We start from the raw sequence: 17,980 nt of genomic DNA on the forward strand, positions 1-17,980 counted from the left end.
AACAGTGTAATTTGTAAAGTTACACCAAAAAAAAAAAAGCAGTTTCTGCAAATCAATGGAGTAGGAGACTAGATGGAACCTCCCACCAAATTGGTATAAAGTTGCATTCTTTCCTATTTGAATCTTAATAACTATGATTAGAAACCAAGTGGAAAGATCCCCTAATCAACCATTTAACTTTCTCCATTGGTGGTCACTCCTTTCATTCTTATCATCATTACCCCCAAGGAAAGGATCAGAAAGAGAAATGGGCATATTCCTTCTTTTCCCTAACACCATTTGCTAACCATAGCTGAATTTGCCTCTTTTTAGCCCAAGAAATTTATATACAATTCTCTCTTCCCTTGCAGTTATCGTCTAGTGTCCCAAAAATAATTCTCTCAACATCCTCAAAGGCTTCAGTACCTAGCTCACAGCCTTCTTTCCACATTTCTAGCCATCAATCCTCAAGCCTTTAATATTCATGTTGATAAGCATTGTAATAACCTAACATAAAATTCTTGAAATTCAGTCAACTCCAAAAATCTCCTACCTCAACCTTCAGCCAGCCACTCTCCAATATGAATTATAATAATGATTTTATATCTGACCATCTCTCTGAACTATATAAGCAATCAATCTCTCCCATGTCTCCCATCCACATAAAATCTACTTTTCACCGTTACAGTGACCTCCCAAGTCTGTCCCTCCACTCATTCCTATTCTTCTACTTCATCTCTAATATTCTGATTTTACTTTCTTCTAGACTTTAGCAACTCTGATACTTCACTAGAAGAGGCATATACCCCCAAGGGGATCAATGATGAAAAAGTCCTAAATACACAGAAATTTATAGCAGCAACTTTTGTAATAGCAAATGACTAGAAACAAAGTAGATGCCCATCAATTGATGAGTGGCTAACAAAGTTATGATATGTGAATAAAATGGAATATTATTGTGCAATAAAAATCAAAGAATATAAAGAAAACAAGAGAAACATGGAAAGACTTATAAGAATTTATGTAAAATGAAATAAATAGAACTAAGAAAAATATAAACAATAGGATGGAAGAAATAGTAACAAAATAATTAAAATCGAATAATTTGAAATTATAACAACCAGGTCTTGTCCTGAAGAAGAGAGAGAACCTGTCTTTACAAAGCTCTGCTCCCTCCAAAGCACCCACCATCTTTTCAGAGCTCAAACACTGTGTGCATGGAATACTTGCATGTAATGTCAGCCTTGTTCACTGTCCATTAGTTTTCTTGATTTCTTTTCTATTTTTTTATTATTATATGAAGTATAGTTCTCTGGGAGGAAGGGAGAGAAGAATATATTGGAAAATGTATGTAATGTAAAAGCAAAGGTTATCAATCAAAATGTAGGTTTTTTCCATTTCACTAGCTACTATCCTAGAATCTTTGCCCCCCAACCTTCCACTATTCTCAATATATTTATGAATCATCATGCTTCAATAATCCCTGCTATCTAATGTAATTGCCAATTAAGTGGTATAGTAGATAGATCACTGAATTGAGATCCAGGAAAACTTGAATTCAAACCCTGCCTGAGACACTTAACTAGTTGTATGATCTTTGACAATTGTTTCTATGTCTGTAAAATGGGAGTAATAATTATAGCTCTTCTTATTCATAGGAATCAAATAAAGTAATATGTAAAACATTATTTTAAGCACTATATAAACACTAACTCAAAATTAAGCTGATTAAACTCATTCTAAATCTCAGCTAAGCCTTATGTCCTTGAAAATCCTCCTCTGGTTTTGTTTTTTTGCATAATTCCTTATTTTAAATGTTTGAAACCTATTTTCTCTCCCCTCAATCCAACTTAGACTCCTCACACTTAAAGCAGGTGATCTATGCCCTTATTTCACCTACGAGGCTGGTTTAGTTTACCTTTTTTTTTTTTTTCTTCTTGGCTTTGATGGTTTCTCTGACCTTTTAAACAATCCATTCTCTTTTCCACTATTTCTTCCCCTTAATAAAGGTGTTCCTCCAATGTCTATCTTTGACCTGTTTCCCTTAGAGACCTACATTGTCTTCCTTGACAATCTTTTTCAGTTACCCTTATATACTAATGACACCCAAATCTTTATATATTGAATGAACTCTTTTCAGTCCTCTTTTATCTTATCTTCCAACTGCCTGCAAATTTTCTGTCTACTGGTACTTATAACTCAACAAGTTCAAAACAAAAATTATTCTTCGTGGGATCATAGATTTCAAATTTGAAAAGTTGTTAGAGATTATCTACTTTATCCTTTCTGACTAATCCAGTACTCTTTTCACCGTAACATGCATTCAGCAAACAGGTTTTATGTTTTCCCCCTATTCTTCCCTTTACCATGAATATTTCTACCAACCCAACTTCCCATATTTGAAACTTCCATATCTTTGCTGCTTCCTTCTCCTTTACTTCTCAAATCCAAATTGTCATTAAATACTGACAGTTCCACATTCCCAACATCACTTTTACCCATGCCCTCATCTCTGTATCCATTCCCACCACCCCAGTCCAGAACTTTGTGACCACCCCACTTAGAAACAGCAAAATCCTCAGGATTACTCACTGCCTTTGCTCATACTGGTACTCCCTGGCCTAAAAAAAAAAAATTAAAAAAAAAATCCTCCCTCCCCAATTCTATCAGCTGAAATCCTACTCATCTTTTAAAGCCAGGCTCAAACATGACTATGACTTCCTTTTAATGAAACCTTACTTTATTCCTACAGACCTCTCTTTGTTTTATAACCTACTGAAGTATTTGTCTAACATGCAATACTTAATAAATATTTGTTGAATGTTGATTTCCACACCTTAATTCTCAAGTTGTATTAGTGATATAATATTCACCAGAGTACAAACATATAAATTCAGAGGTTCTTCAAAATAAAATGAAGTAATATTTGTGAAGTATTTTGTAAACCGTAAAACACCATGAATACTAGCTATCAGTAGTAGTAGTAGTAGAAGAAGAAAAAAAAGAAGCACAATTATCAAAATCTTATAAAAGAAAGAACCTTAAGTTAAGAACTTTAGCTCTCTAGTTGCTGACAGTTGAAATGCTGCATATGATATAAGACAAGAATGGACATTTTCTAAAATATCATATGGAAAGGCCCTATTAGGGACATTGTAAGGAAGAGATTAAAGTGGGGGAGAGACTATAGTGGGAAATGACAGTGCTATTTAAATATCTTAAAAAACCTAATTACTGAAAAATGTATGTAATATATCATCTATTAAAATATACCAATGACATGAAAATAGCTGGCATTAGTATTTGTGCACTAAATTACTTGATCTTCACAATATCTCTTGAAGTAATATTATTTTTATTATTATACCCATTTTATAAGAGTCCAAAGGCAGGAAGAAATTAAATAGCTTGCCTAATATCACATGGTTAGTATCAAATTTAGTTCGTCTTGACTCTAAGTCTAGAATTCTCTCAATGATTACATGAAATATCTAACTTTATTTCAGAATTATAAAGTTAGATATTCATGTAATCATTGATAGAGATCAGAATTTTCTCATTAACCAAATAACTATTAGCCTGTTACAAATTCAATCTGAATTGTGCTGTGATAAGGGGTCTAGTCAAAAGACCAATCTTACAAGTCTGACACTGCCAATTAGTAGCTATATGACCACAGACCACTTGAGATTCCGTTTCCTCATCTGTAAAATAAAAGTTTAATTCTTAAGTCCCTTGTAGCTCCAATATTTTATGATTCTCATATAAGAAAGTGAAAATTTTAAAAACAAGTTTTAATAAGCCAACAGGCCTACAAAAATTCTATCTAGTCTACAAAATGTGCATTGGGTATTGCCATAATTTAGGATCAAACCTAAACAGTGATTTATTTTTGCATCTTACTTAGTTTGATCCTGGTTGAATCACTTCTCCTGTGCCGATCAGCCTCCTCAGAAAAATGAAAGGGTTGGAATTATAATCTCTTTGGTTCCTTATAATTCTAAATATCCACTGAGCACAAGACTAAAAGTCACAAACACCTCTTTAAAGAAAGAATAGTCAACCAGTAGACTGAAATCTAAGAATAGTTTTTGAAAGCCCATGTAGTTTATCTCAAACAAGAAGCAAATACCAGGCCCTTCTCAGCAGGAGGCTTTTTTCTGGAATTTTCCCCTTTCCTGTATCATTGAGGAAACTTTACTATCTTCCCTTCTGTGGTGATCTCCATGGATTTCTCAAAATAAAAGCAAAGCCTCTTCAAAAAATAAATAAATAAATAAAGCCTTAGTCTATGAAAAAAATATAGCTCCAATGGGTAAAACTGTCACCACAATGGATGAACATGAACATAGTTTTCAAAATAGGAAAGCAAGCTATCAATAACCATATAAAAATGTTCCCAATCATTAATAGTAAGGGGAAAGCAAATTAAAACAATTCTCACGACTGGCAAAGATAACAAAAATAACAAATGTTGGAGGAGATGTAGGAAGATAGGCAAACTACTGTACTGATGTGAGAATTTCAACTTAACCACTAAAGCAAACAACTGATTTTAAAATCAATAAATTGCACATATGACTGCTCCAGAGATAACTACTAAACATAAATCCCAAGGAGATAAGTAACAGAAAAGTGTACTACACACACGCACACCTGTTTTTGCTTGCACTCTCTCTCCATATACAAATACACACACACATTCACTATATAAATATGTATGTATAAACCCATAATATATACACATATATAGCAAAATATTTATAGTAGCATTTTTGTAATAGCAAAGAATTAGAAATAGGTATAGACCAAGAAAGAAACAGCTTGCAACATATGAAGGATATGAATGCAATGAAATATTATTGAGTCATAAAAAAGTGATCAATATGATACTTAGATACATTTGAGAAGACTTGAATGAACTCATGCAAAGTCAGCAGAATCAAGAGAACAATTTACATAATGACCACAATAACTGAAAGACTTAGGTGCTCTAAACAATGAGGAGTTGACGAAATATACCTCCTGCTATAGGGAAAGAGGTGATGGATGAAAGAAGCAGAATAAAGCATATTTTGAGACATGCCCAATGTGTTTGTCTGGCTTGGCTGTACTTATTTGTTACAAAGGAGATAGAATGGGATGGGCACTGGGAAGTGAAAGTAACTTTTTTTTAAAAGAACAATTTTTTTCATAAAAATAAAAGGAAAATTAAAATACAATCAAATGTTTCTCTTCAGTCTGATAAAAAGCAAACTAAAGAGGCAAAGCTCAGAAAGGTCCACTACCCAAAAGCATTTAACAATCTGAACTTCAGTTTTTTATATCTGTAAAATGGGGATAACTTAAAAAAAACCAACAAAATGTTTTTCATAAAAAGAAAAATTAAAATACAATCAAATGTTTCTCTTCAGTCTGATGAAAAGTAAACTAAAGAGGTAAAACTCAAAAAGGACCATCTGAACCTCAGTTTCTTACATCTATAAAATGGGGATAATAATAGCTATACAGTACCTACCTCAAAAGACCATTACAAACAAGGGAGATACATCCTTTTCACATAAGTTTCACCTATAAAGGCTTTTGAAAATTCTGTACTACATATGAATCCCTAGAAATGTTCTAAACTGGCATAAAACCAGTGGTGTGTTTGACAAATATAGATGTAAGAATTTTTAAAAGCCAAATTATAATTTAGACAACACCGTATCCTTTTATTGATCTCTACTGTCATAAAAAGACAATCATTGTCTTAAAGTACAAAATTGAGAATGTTTGAGTTTTATTATATGACAGTCTGCAATACAGCTGCTGTATTATAGTTTGGAATTAAATTGTATCTGATAACAGGTCACTGCAAGTATAATGAATCTAACTATAATAGATATGCATTCGCTCCTTCGCCAATTTTCCTAAATAAAAAATATATCTTTAAAGCAATGGATTTTCATCAGATGAAAAGAGAAACTGCAAATTACATTTATATTTGTAAAACACATCACTGTGGGACCTGAACAACAGACTTATGCTACAGTGTCTTAGTTTCTGAACAGTAAAGTAGAAACCATAATAATAATAAGTGAGAGGGCTGTAATGGACATGGTTGAGACCAACAACTGCTTCCAAATTACCCTGAAATACAAATGTAAAATAATGGCTAATATTTCTTAACTTTTTTTTCAAGCTCTTAGAAATACTTCTTACAAGGCTTCTTTGTACTAGCAGTATTTGCTTACAGGGAATTAATAAAATGTTACAGTGCTTCATATGCTTTTATAAAGCCCTATTTATCCAAAATCCAATCAGCTCAAAAGAACTAGAATGTTTTCAATATTACACAAAATCTCATGTTCATTTTAATAATTAAAGATTACAAGACCCTACATTTCTGAGTCATCAAAAGTTTAAGCTATATTCAGTATGATTTTATTGCTAAACAATTTTCATTTGTTGATAACATTAAATATAGTACCTAAAATGCTCTCTTCCCCAGCATAATAAATAAGACCATTTACTGTTTTGCTAGAAAACATGATTTCATTTCCTAAATAAAAATGTATGATCACTAAACTGAAATTACAATGTAAAGCAAAAATGTAGGCTGGAATATTAAATATGAGCAATAATTCATTTGGCATCACTATTTATACAACCTGTTACAATAAAAAATCAGTTTGAAATTTGAAGTTGATCTTATCCCTGACTATAACTTTAAGATAGGAAGGCATGGAGAATAACTGGGACAGCTCTTGCAAAAGACAAATATGATTAAAATAATGTATTAATACACAGATTCTTAATCTGGGATCCATAAACTTACCTAAAATTTTTTTTGGATAACACTATTTCTACATAATTGGTCTCCTTTGTATTCCTATATATTTTTAATATGCATTGAAAAAACTTTCAGGTAGCTAGGTAGCAGAGTGAATAGAGTAGCAGTCCTGGAATTAGAAAGAGACATCATCCTAAACTCAAATCTGGCCTCAGACACTAGTTGTATGTAACCCTGGCAAGCCACTTAACCCTTTTTCTCCTCTGTAAAATGAAGTGGAGAAGAAATGGCAAACCATTCTAGTGTCTTTGCCAAAAAAACTATGAAGAATTGGACACGACTGAAAATGACGGAACAACAAAAAAATATTCTAAGAAGGTATCCATAGACTATTGCCAAACCACCAAAGGGGTCTGCGGCAAGGTTACAAATCCCTGGCAGTAATAGTTCCTTGTGTGCTGCTTAGCAAAATAACTGGTTTTAAGCTAGATCAACTCACCTCCTTTTTGGTTTCATGGAATAAATTCAGCCTGCCTTGGAAGACTATATTTCTAAGTGGATGAATTACATTAAATCTTACTCCAATGTCTTATGAGTTACCAAGGGCTCCCATCCATAGGGTACACACTTTGTATGTGTCCAGTGATTTAACATAAATCTGTTGGCCAAAGACCAGCATATCTAAGTAGAGAAAAACATAGACAGAAAGACTCATCACCACATTGACCAAAGGGTGATATTAAATTCATCTCCAAAGTTAGAATATATAGAAAAAAGGCACAAAAATGCAATTGGAGCTCTTTTAAAAATTTAAGCATATGAGTAGTTCCAGGGTCAAATGGAGTCAATATGCACAAGAATTCTATCAAAATAAGCTGCCTTAAGACTGAGCTGAAATGTATTCCCTAAAGTCATATATGGAAAAGGAGAATTAAGAATTTGGTATGTCTGATCACCATTCATGAAAAACTTTTCCCTTGTCTTTCAATTTGTAATGAGGTATACAAATAAAACCAAGAGCCAGTTCTGGCCTATATTTCAGCTTAAATTTTGAGAATCCAGTTCCATAAAAAGTAAAGGGGTGAGATCTGAAAAAAGCATTCAAAGACAGTGCCAGCCTGAAAAAATCATAACATTAATGACTTTCCCTGCTTCTTTGGCCTTAATGCACATCCAATTTAAAGCCAGGCAGTCTGGAAATACGGTGAGAACAAACATGGATGCCATCTCATTCCAAATTTATCCAAGAAGTTCATTGGGTACATGCCAGGGAACTTGAATTCTGAGTTGTCTGGGTAAACAACAGAAAGGTAACAAACCCAATGTTTCTGTCCATTTCTCAAAATCAGGAAATACCAAAGTAACCAAATATTGACCCAATGTAATGGCTATGATTATTCCATTGAAACCCAGAAGGTAATGTGCAAATAAATAAATAAATGCCTAATTAAAATCATAGGTTAATGACCATCAAGTCCAAACCCTCAACTTTTACACTGAGTAAATTGAGGCTGAATGATGTCAAGTGATTTGACCAAAGCTTTACAGATAATGTCTGACACTGGTTCTGAATTCAGGTCTTCCTCATCCCATATCCTGTTTTCAATTCACTGTACCAACCAACTGATTTGTTTTTTAGCTGTTTTGGAAAGTTTGCTTCAAATTTCTGAATTGTTACACTAAAGCAAGATTTTCCCCTTTCCTTTCCACCCAATTCTTAACCATAGATCAATGAAAATCTCTGACAAATCCATAGTTGTTTCTTCTCTGCCAAAATGCATCAGCATTTATTTTCTGTGCCAGCCAACTGGCACTTATCATATATTGTATATTACTAATTATCACTTTATGATGTTAAACAATTAATATTTATTGATAGTTTATTTGCTGGGTATATATACTTCTCAATTCCAAAGAAAAATGTTAAAAGTAATATGATGACAGTGACTATCATTCATGTCCTTCAATTGGTAATCTCTCCCTTTAAATTGTGTATCCTTCCTTTTTTAGTATTAGCCCCATACTATAGATTTCTTCCTATTGTAAGCTCTTCATAGATATTTTTACTTCACTCTCAATAAAACGTGATTTTAATATTGCTTATATGCAAAACTTCTTTTTGAAAAATAAAAATAATTCCTCCATTTTAATCTTTTAAATGTCTTCCAATTAATTTCTGAATATTCTTCCCGCATTGAATAGATTCTCAATGATTATTCTGATCATGATGACAAGGCAAAAGAACTCTAGTTATATTAACATAACCATTTTTAAATCAAGTTCAGTGACACACTGCTAAAGATATAATGTTGGAAGTGAATTCCTTAAGGTTACATCTTTCCCCTGAGATTATGAAACTTTCTCAGACCATGTGTTCTTTTCCCTTTCCAAACATGTTGACTTTTAAATTCTCTTCCCACATTCAGTTTTGATTTTTGTTGTTTCATTTTAGCCAATGTGGTCAATTGGGCCATTGGATAGAGACCTATAAACAGTGCCAGGGGGAAGAAGAAGGAGAGAAGCTAAGGGAAAAAAATATAATGTCCATATTCTGGCTGTAAAGAGGTCAGCTATTTCCTTCACACTAAAAATAGTCATGTTAAAAATGTTTATCTTTCCAACTTAGAAAAAAAAGCATAGTTTACAAAATTATTTTCATCTTACTTCCTGATTAAAACTTTTTAAAAAATGTACTTGGTGGTGAAAGATAAACAACCTACTGTCCATATTGTACATTTAGTTTTGAAAGAGAAAAAAAGAGCAAATCCAAGATAATCAAAAACTACAACTGAGATGTTCCTTCTTTACATTGCATAGAATCATTTATTATCACTCAACACTAGGCTTCAATGCCACACAAACATGTATGTGAAAACACATCTACAGCACGAATCTTACCACCAGTTAAGAACTCAAAAAGTAGGGCAATCCAGAATCTGAAGTGTAATTGTTTTCCTTCCAAGTAGGAAATTGGGATAGAATCATCAGTTATGACTTCAAGAGCTCTGTGTTGGTTAAGGTCTGAGAACGCTTCTCAGAATTCAGTTATCACTCAACAGTGATCCATCCTCTTTTTCCCTGGAGGAGGGAATTCCTGGGCTTTAACAGTTTTCTGGATACTTTCTGCCAAAGGTTAACAAATAGGATATTGAATCCTTGAATTGGACATGTATGTGAACTAAATTATGAATTTATCTTACCCATCATCATTTAAAAACAAAGTTACACCTAAAAGCTATAACTATTTTAAAAGACACAGCAATGAAGTGTTTATGTAGCAAATTGACTTTCAAAAAATATTTTTTTATCCTTTGAGCTCTTATTTTAGTGGCGATACCAATTTACTGGCTGAATTGTGAATCAATCACCCCCCCCTTTTTTTGTTAACAAGGAAAAGTCCTGACATTAACAATAACAATAACAAATCATAATGAATCTTAGCACTTTGGAAGACTTTCACTGAATTGGAGATGGAGATGCATTAAAATCTATGTTTAGATAATATTTCTATAACCAAGTCAAAAATTTTTTTATCAAACTCATATAATTAGTTTTCAGTAATCTAGGGGGAAAAATGGAAGGAAAACTTTGGTTTCTCTTACCTAGAATAATAAAAACTGAATCAAAACACTTGACTTTAGATAGTAGTTAATACTTTTCCCGTCACTCAATTATATTATGTCATTTAATATTTTGAAAAGGCTGGGCAAAGATTATTAGCCCCATTTTGCAGATCAGCTAACTGAATCATAATATTCAAATAATTGTTTAAAGTTACATGATTAATAGCATGAATATGACCAAATCTTTGGTCTTCTAGTCCAATTCTACTTCCAATGCTTAAAAATCAAAGATTATTTACAACTAGCAAATTAGATACCATTAGCATAAATAATTAAAATTATTGTTTATATTTCTGGTTGAATTGCTTACATGGCTAAATGGAGAAATCACCATGTAACAATTTCGAAATCTGTATAGGTCAGGGAAAAAACACATACACAATGCAATGATCATATCATATTAATTGAATAAACTTGGAGAGTAAGATCTGGACCAGCTGGATGACCTTGAATAAACTTTATAACTCTTCCCAGCCTCAGTTTCTACAAATATAAAATGAAGATACTATCACAATGTGAAGAAAACATTTCATAAATCATGAAGTACAATGAATGGCAGCCAAATGTAACCTACCATAACTCATTTATATAGTATTTTACAATTTATGAAACACTTTGCTCACCAATGAGGAGGAAAACACTGAGGAAGAGGTCCACCAAGACATATGATTCTCAAAGATTATGAAGGCTGTAGTAGTGTGTGTATACCCATACTTTCTACCATGGACGCAAAAGCTTAGGATAGTAATTACCTCAATGATGCATGACCTCTACTTAATGTCAATATATTTTCCAAATCTCAGCATAGTAGCAGTAGTTCTTTCTGTGATCATTGATTTAGGAAACAGATCAAACAAACAATAGACTAATATTTATTAAGTGCCTCCTATGTTCTAGATGTGGAAGACACAATAAAAAAAATAAAATGATCATGTACTCAACAACATATACATAAAAGTATAGATGTAATAATATGTTGAAAATAAATAAATGGAAAATACTGACTTTGGAAATTCTTTTAAATGAATTCCTATTTTATTCATCAGAATGGTATCTATATATATTTGAAAAATAATAGTATTTATAATGTGTAAGATGTAACATTTGTTCAATCTAGAAAAGATGTGTTTGATTATCATTTGCACTGAGTCAGAGTTTATTGTGTTGGCTGATAAAAATTGACCACAAACATATAGCTTTCTACCTCTCATAATAACTCCAGGCCTAGGCAGCTCTTTGCCTATAGTTTAGGAATTACTGACTTGCAGGAAACCCTAGCAATAAGTAGAACTGTTGGCTAAGGATGCAGTTAGCTAAGTTTAAAGAGGATGCTCCCTAAAGTCAGAAATTTATAAAACTACCTACACCAAGGCGAGGAGGGTTTGCAGTAAGTGTACCCACACTAAAGTCACCACAAATCCAACAGTATGATGAAATAGGCAACACAATTATATTTTATTCCCAATCTGCTGATAATGAGACTGTATTTCAGAGATGAGACTGGCTTATCACACAGTTAAAGAGCGTTCAATTTTGTGGAGCCTCAGTCCAACACCCTTTTCCATTTTGTATGGAAAAATAACTGTTGTTGGGAAAGGGGTCGTGATGAGATAGGAGCCACCACTGACAGATTCCAAGATAAAGAGTTATAGCCAAACTGGTTAACTCTTTTTGGTGACAATCTATACAGTAAACTACAAGGGTTCAAAAGAAGTTTTAAGTGGTAGAAGTAACTTTGAGACGGAGGAACAACAAAAGAAATTATTCATTCTAGACTTACATCTCTTCCCCTAACTTTTACAAGTAGGTGTGAACAAGGCAAGAATGACAAAAGTGTTAAGGTTTCTCTTTTAGAGAAAGATCCCTGAGGGCAAGAACAATCCTTCCATGGAAACTTAGTATAGTGCTTGGAATAAATTGACAGAATAATCTAAAGTGTTGTCCAGTTCATTTAAAAAAGGTTCATACAATTTAGGAAAACACAATTTAGTATTCCCTAGGACTGAAAAAGTTTCCTCCTACCTAGATGATATTATTTTCATTAACAGAATGCTATTATGAAATATTTTAAGTTCATTTTATTTTCCAAATGACCTTTCAAAATGAGTTCATACTCTATTTGCTTTGGGCAAATTTCTTCCTATTTGAACCTTCAGGGCACACATGGTTAACCGACACCCCAGAGACCTAAAGATAGATACCCATGGGACAAGAGCATATCAAGAGCATTTTTGTCCCACAGGTGTGTGAAGTTTAAAACTGTGCAAGTGATTAGATTCAAGGAAAGGATCACTAACAGAGTACCTTTCTTTCTCTCCCTCCCCCCCTTTTTGTTATTATTAACCTACATTTGTTACCCAGTTGCAAGTTTCCCCTGAAATATGCATTGTATGTATAAAATTATGTATCTCTAACAATGAGCATATTAAAAGTCTTAATTGTGTCACACTATACTTATATACTAGCTCATAATCTGTTCTAAGATTGTTGCACACTCTTTTTGATTAAAATATTAAAAGGCCATTGCCTTTTTCTGAAGATAAGTACACATGGTCTGAGCAAAAAGGTTTCTTTTTCCCTCCCCTGCCGGTCTGTAGCTGTGCCCCTCCCCCTTTCAGGTTAAAAGTGAGTTCTAGTGCCTGCCAGTTAAAGAAAAATATCATGTAATAAGCGTGGGGGGGGGGGGAGGCAGAAACTTTGTAGAAATAAGAAATACTTTACATATGCGATTAGGGGTTTGTTTTTTCCCCCCTAAACACTGTTATTGACTTGAAATTAAATATCTAGAAACCTAACTTTTAACATTTTAACAGCAATAATACCTTTGAGACCACAATAACATACAATTAAACAGGTCCAGGGATTGGCAACCTCCTATCACAGTGCCCCCAATTATATGTGAAATCAAACCTTTATTAAGGCAAATATCAAAACAACTGCTCAGATGAAAACTGTACAAAAGTAGCAAAGTCAAAAATAGCCAAGAGTTGTTGGGACTAAGGTGCTCTCACCGGCTTTCATAACTAACCTAAGTCTCCCTCTAGCAATACACCATTCAGGAAGGGGGTAGTAATTTCTTTGGCGGGCACAAAATCCACATGATCAAGCAAGGCATCTTTTCACATTAACAACGTAAGCAACAGGTCTGCAATTTTGTTTTCTTGCGAAGTGGGCAACCTTCTGCACACACTTTAATAAAAGCCACCTTCAATCTATTTCATAACATTGAACACTGTTCGCACTAGTTTGCTGAAGGGGGAGGGGAGGAGGGTGGCTTTCAAGTTACTTGACAAGTATGGCAAATTGTGCTTCACAAAATACACAGACATGCACACCCACTAACTTATTTAACTATTTGGAGTTCAACTTTGATCAATTTTCTCGAGTGTAATTCCAATCCTTGCTGTATCTAATACTGTAGATGAATGGGATTCCCCTCCCCCACTCCTGGGCTGGTGGAAATTCCACACCATCTGCAATGTGAATACCTTACATTTAGCAGTTTTCCCAATTAAAAATACAGCCTCTCCAAGCCAAGTGATTATTCCAAAAACTCTCCTCCAAACTTATTGATCTCTCTTCTCCAGTCCAAAACAAAAGGGGGGGGAACAAAACACACACACACACACACACACACACACACAAGCCCAAGGAGTACTTCAGGAGCAACCACATTTTGTTATTGTTCAAGCCTTAAAAAAATTCACCACCATCTCCAAACCTAACCCAATAATCACAAATAATCACAATTATAAGCCTTTCCTTTAAAAAAAGCCAGCCACTTTGTCCAAATGATTTAAGACAACAAAACCACATAACATACAATATAGATACTCAAGAGCAAAATGTAGGGAATCCTAAGAGAAACATAGCTATAAATCCAACGGGGGGTGGTGGTGTTAGCAAAATAAATAATCACCACCACCACCAAAAAAAAAAAAAAGGAACCCAGGGAAGTTTGTTGCATGGAGGGGAGGAGGGTTATGGCAAGCAGGGGCCAGTTGATCAGAAAATTGCAATGCACACACACATATAAATATATATGTACACACACTCCACCTCCCTTCCCCCTTCTCTCTCTCTCTCTCTCTCTCTCTCTCTCTCTCTCTCTCTCTCTCTCTCTCTCTCTCTCTCTCTCTCTTCTCTCTCTCTCTCTCTCTCTCTCTCTCTCTCTCTCTTTCTGTTTCTCTCTCTCTCTCTCTCTCTCTCTCTCTCTCTCTCTCTCTCTCTCTCTCTCTCTCTCTCTCTCTCTCTCTCTCTCTCTCTCTCTCTCTCTCTCTCTCTCTCTCTCTCTCTCTTTTCCCCCCTCTCCAAAAGGTCTAAATGATGAATAATCAGCCCTCCAAACTCACCTCACTCCAAGTGTATTAAAGGCAACGCTTTTCACTCCTGGAAGCAGCGGGGGAAAAGCCTCAACTTCTGTTGGAAACACACAAGACTTTTCTTTCACTTGCTGTACATGGTGTAACTCTTCTTTTTTTCCAAGGTCCCAGCAAGCGTTAAAGGAGACTGTAAATCCCAACTCTCTCCCCCTCCCCCCCTCCTCCTCCTCCTCCTCCTCCTCCATCCCCCTCTCAGCACACACCGAAATGCAAAGGAAGTCCCAGAGAGTGGGAAGAGGAAAATGGAAAGTTTTTTTTTTTTTTTTTTTTTTTTTTTGGTTTGGGTTGTTTCTTTTTTTTTTTTTTTCTTTTTTTTTTTTGGGTGCGGAATGGCGGTCAGGAGGTGCTGCTGCTTGGCTGCTTGCGGCTCACTAATTCATTAGCAGAGTTAGTGTTTGATGTGTGTCTGTGTGTGTGTCTGTGTGTGTGTCTGTGTGTCTGTGTGTACGAGGTAAGGGTGGGGGTGGGGGAAGAGAGAGAGAGGAGAAAGGGTGAGGGTGGAGAGGGAGACAGAAACAGAAGCAGCTACCCCTCGGAGAGAGAAAAGAGACGAGAGATCCACTCCGAGACGGAGACAGAGACAGTCAGCGAGTGACCTCCTAGGGGGAAAAAAAATCCAGCACGCTGACCTGAACTAGGCAAAGAAGGGGTGGGGTGGGGAACCACCTTTTTTCCCCCTATTGCACACCACACACACACACACACCCTCTCCAAAATGCAACCCCTCCCCCCTCCTGCCAAAAAAAAAAAAAGAGAGAGAGAAAGAGAGGGAGAGAGTGAGAGAAAAAGAAAAAGAAACTTAATCCACAACTAGACCAGAGCCCAGCCAACCACTACCACCCCACCCTGGGGGGGAGCCAAAAAGAAAAATTTTTCCCCAACTGTCCTAACATAACCAGCGTATATTGTTGCCTTCTAAAATTCGGCTGCTTAAAAACACCTCCCCCTCCCCCTCTTTTGAAAATTATATATGAGCTTTGTTGTGTGCAGTTTTGCAAAATATGCCCGAGTGGATGAGCAATGGTGTGTACAAATGTGGCTGAAATATACATACATGCATATGGGAGCGAGTTTAGGGAGAGCAAGATTTTGTTGTGGTTGTTATTGTTTGTTGTTGTTCCTAGGGGTGTAAAGGCGTTCCAGACATCAAGATTTGTTTGCATTATCTTTTCTAGGTTTCAGACGCTTGCAAAGTATTTTTATTTCTCATGGTTTACTTTATACAGATCTATCTTCACAATTCCATAGATCTCTCTCTCTCTCCTCCATGCATGGGGCAATCGCCTAACCCTTGTGAGTTTAATCCAATTAAATAAATACTTCAAAACACATTTGTTTTTTTGCCTAGTTACTATATTTTAAATAAGGTAGTGGTGGTCTGAGTTTGTTTTGGGGTTTTTTTTTTTTTTGGGGGGGGGAGATAGTAAGCCTTGTAATAAGTGGCTAGAACAGTACTTAGTAATCCACAATATAACCTTATTTGATCTATTTGTCTGCAAAAAAAAAAAAAGAAAAAAAATTACTTTTAAGGGGCAGGTCACTTATCAAAAATGTAAACAAGAAAAATTCAAAGGCTGTATTCTTATTAAAAATCACGAATGATGTAAAACTATTGTGTCTACACCATCATTAGAGCACATCAAAAATATAGACTTACACAGTCTCCATAATTGTGAATCAGCAGAATGGATTTTTATTATGTATCAGTTGCAATTCAAGACCCCCAAAAGGTTTTGTTGATGTTCTTTTGCCTTGAACCTGCCCTTCTTTCCTTATTTGTCCCGTGTATTTGTACAGATTGATACTGAGGTATTACATTCAATCGAAAAAAGAAGGGTGCGATACAAAACCAATGCAAGTAAATGATGCAACATTGCCCTGGTTACATGTGCTTCCCTTCCCCCAATCTCTTACTGGTGGGAGTGCTGTGTTTTTTCCGCCTGTAGGGTCACATTGTGGTTGATTGATTCTCCTTTCGCCTTGCTCAGTCATTCAGATTTGGAAAGTAAATAACAAGTTGACATCATTACAGCTCTCTGCATTACTGTGACACATTCCTCTGGTACCACACACTCTCTATTAGCTGCGCAGCCAAACAAACCCTCCCTCAAGCCTGGGAGTTGAGGATTTTGTTAGTTGCTTTGTCAGAGAACTGAACTTGGGAAATAACTTACCTTTCTGTTTCAACTACTTAATTGGTGCCAATATTTAAATTATGAAAAATCTGGAGAAATGTTAATATGAACCAAGCTTTCTGGTTACCTGTTATAGGAATTGTAGCCAGTTTACATCAACAATTCCCAGTTAATTAATAGGATTCAGCATTCACTCTGGCATTTTAATAAGGCTTGATGATAATTACTTGAATTTTTATTTTGGGGGGAATCAACAGATTTCTTTCACTATAGTTAACCATTTATCTCATAAGAATGTTTCTAAGGGAATATTGAAAGGTTATCTGTCTACACTTAAAATAATGCCGTAAATAAGAATTCTAGCACATAAAGCAAATTCAGTTGCAGAGAAAAGTGGGAAACAAACTTCCGGACAAAAGACCCTTGGGGTGGAGTGAATCCCAGGACATAACCCAAGGAGTAGAAGAGTCCAGGCTCTCTTATCCCAGGTGAGAAGAATATCACAATTATTCCATGAGAAAGACATAATAGGTATTCCCAAGGCAGTTTGTTAATTCATTTATAGTTGACCCATTCAAAAATCCATCCTGAGCTTCCCAAATATGATTGTTGACATACTACTACTCCTCTAGTTCAAAGGAGAAGGGAGAGATAAGGCAAGTGTACAGAGAGAGCAGTTGACCATGACCCCGTTTCTCATGTGAGTGCCTTTAATTCTCCCAAAAAATAACTGGTTGTGAATTTAACTAAAATTTCCATAGGAAAATATTTCTAAAATGTTCCCTTATAATGAAGTAGGACATAGTCTAACCTAAATCCATCCTTCTGGAATGTTAGCCTATTTTCTTTAAGTCCTATTCTAGGTAAAAACTATTACTCTACTTCTTGATTCTTCATTAATAGTCAATTAATATAGGAAAGGACAAGTCTTAATCAAATCCCCTTAATCAAAGGGGAAAACAAGGAAAATAATTAAATTGCAAAACATACCTAACCAAATGTCTGAAGACATAGTTCCTAGTCCTAATTCTACCACTAAGCAAGAAAACTCATAATTTATATAGTGCTTTCCAATTCACAAGTTCC

At 34.9% G+C, this 17,980-nt stretch overlaps 1 protein-coding gene across 12 annotated transcripts in view; it reads right to left on the minus strand.

Annotated features, from left to right (window-relative positions):
* The window catches only part of TBL1X (transducin beta like 1 X-linked), a 354,204-nt gene extending 338,699 nt beyond the window's left edge, over positions 1 to 15,505 (minus strand). For 8 of the 12 annotated variants that reach the window (XM_074300051.1, XM_074300042.1, XM_074300053.1 and 5 more), the window contains exon 1: positions 14,730 to 14,930. The gene's annotated coding sequence lies outside the window, so the exon portion shown is untranslated. Of the gene's footprint in view, positions 1 to 14,729 lie in introns of all 12 variants that reach the window. The other 4 variants (XM_074300052.1, XM_074300041.1, XM_074300045.1 and 1 more) reach the window with 2 other exon arrangements.
* Positions 15,506 to 17,980: the final 2,475 nt, after the last annotated feature.

This window comes from Sminthopsis crassicaudata, chromosome 3 (genome assembly GCF_048593235.1).
Source record: "Sminthopsis crassicaudata isolate SCR6 chromosome 3, ASM4859323v1, whole genome shotgun sequence".
In the NCBI taxonomy this organism is placed as follows: domain Eukaryota; kingdom Metazoa; phylum Chordata; class Mammalia; order Dasyuromorphia; family Dasyuridae; genus Sminthopsis; species Sminthopsis crassicaudata.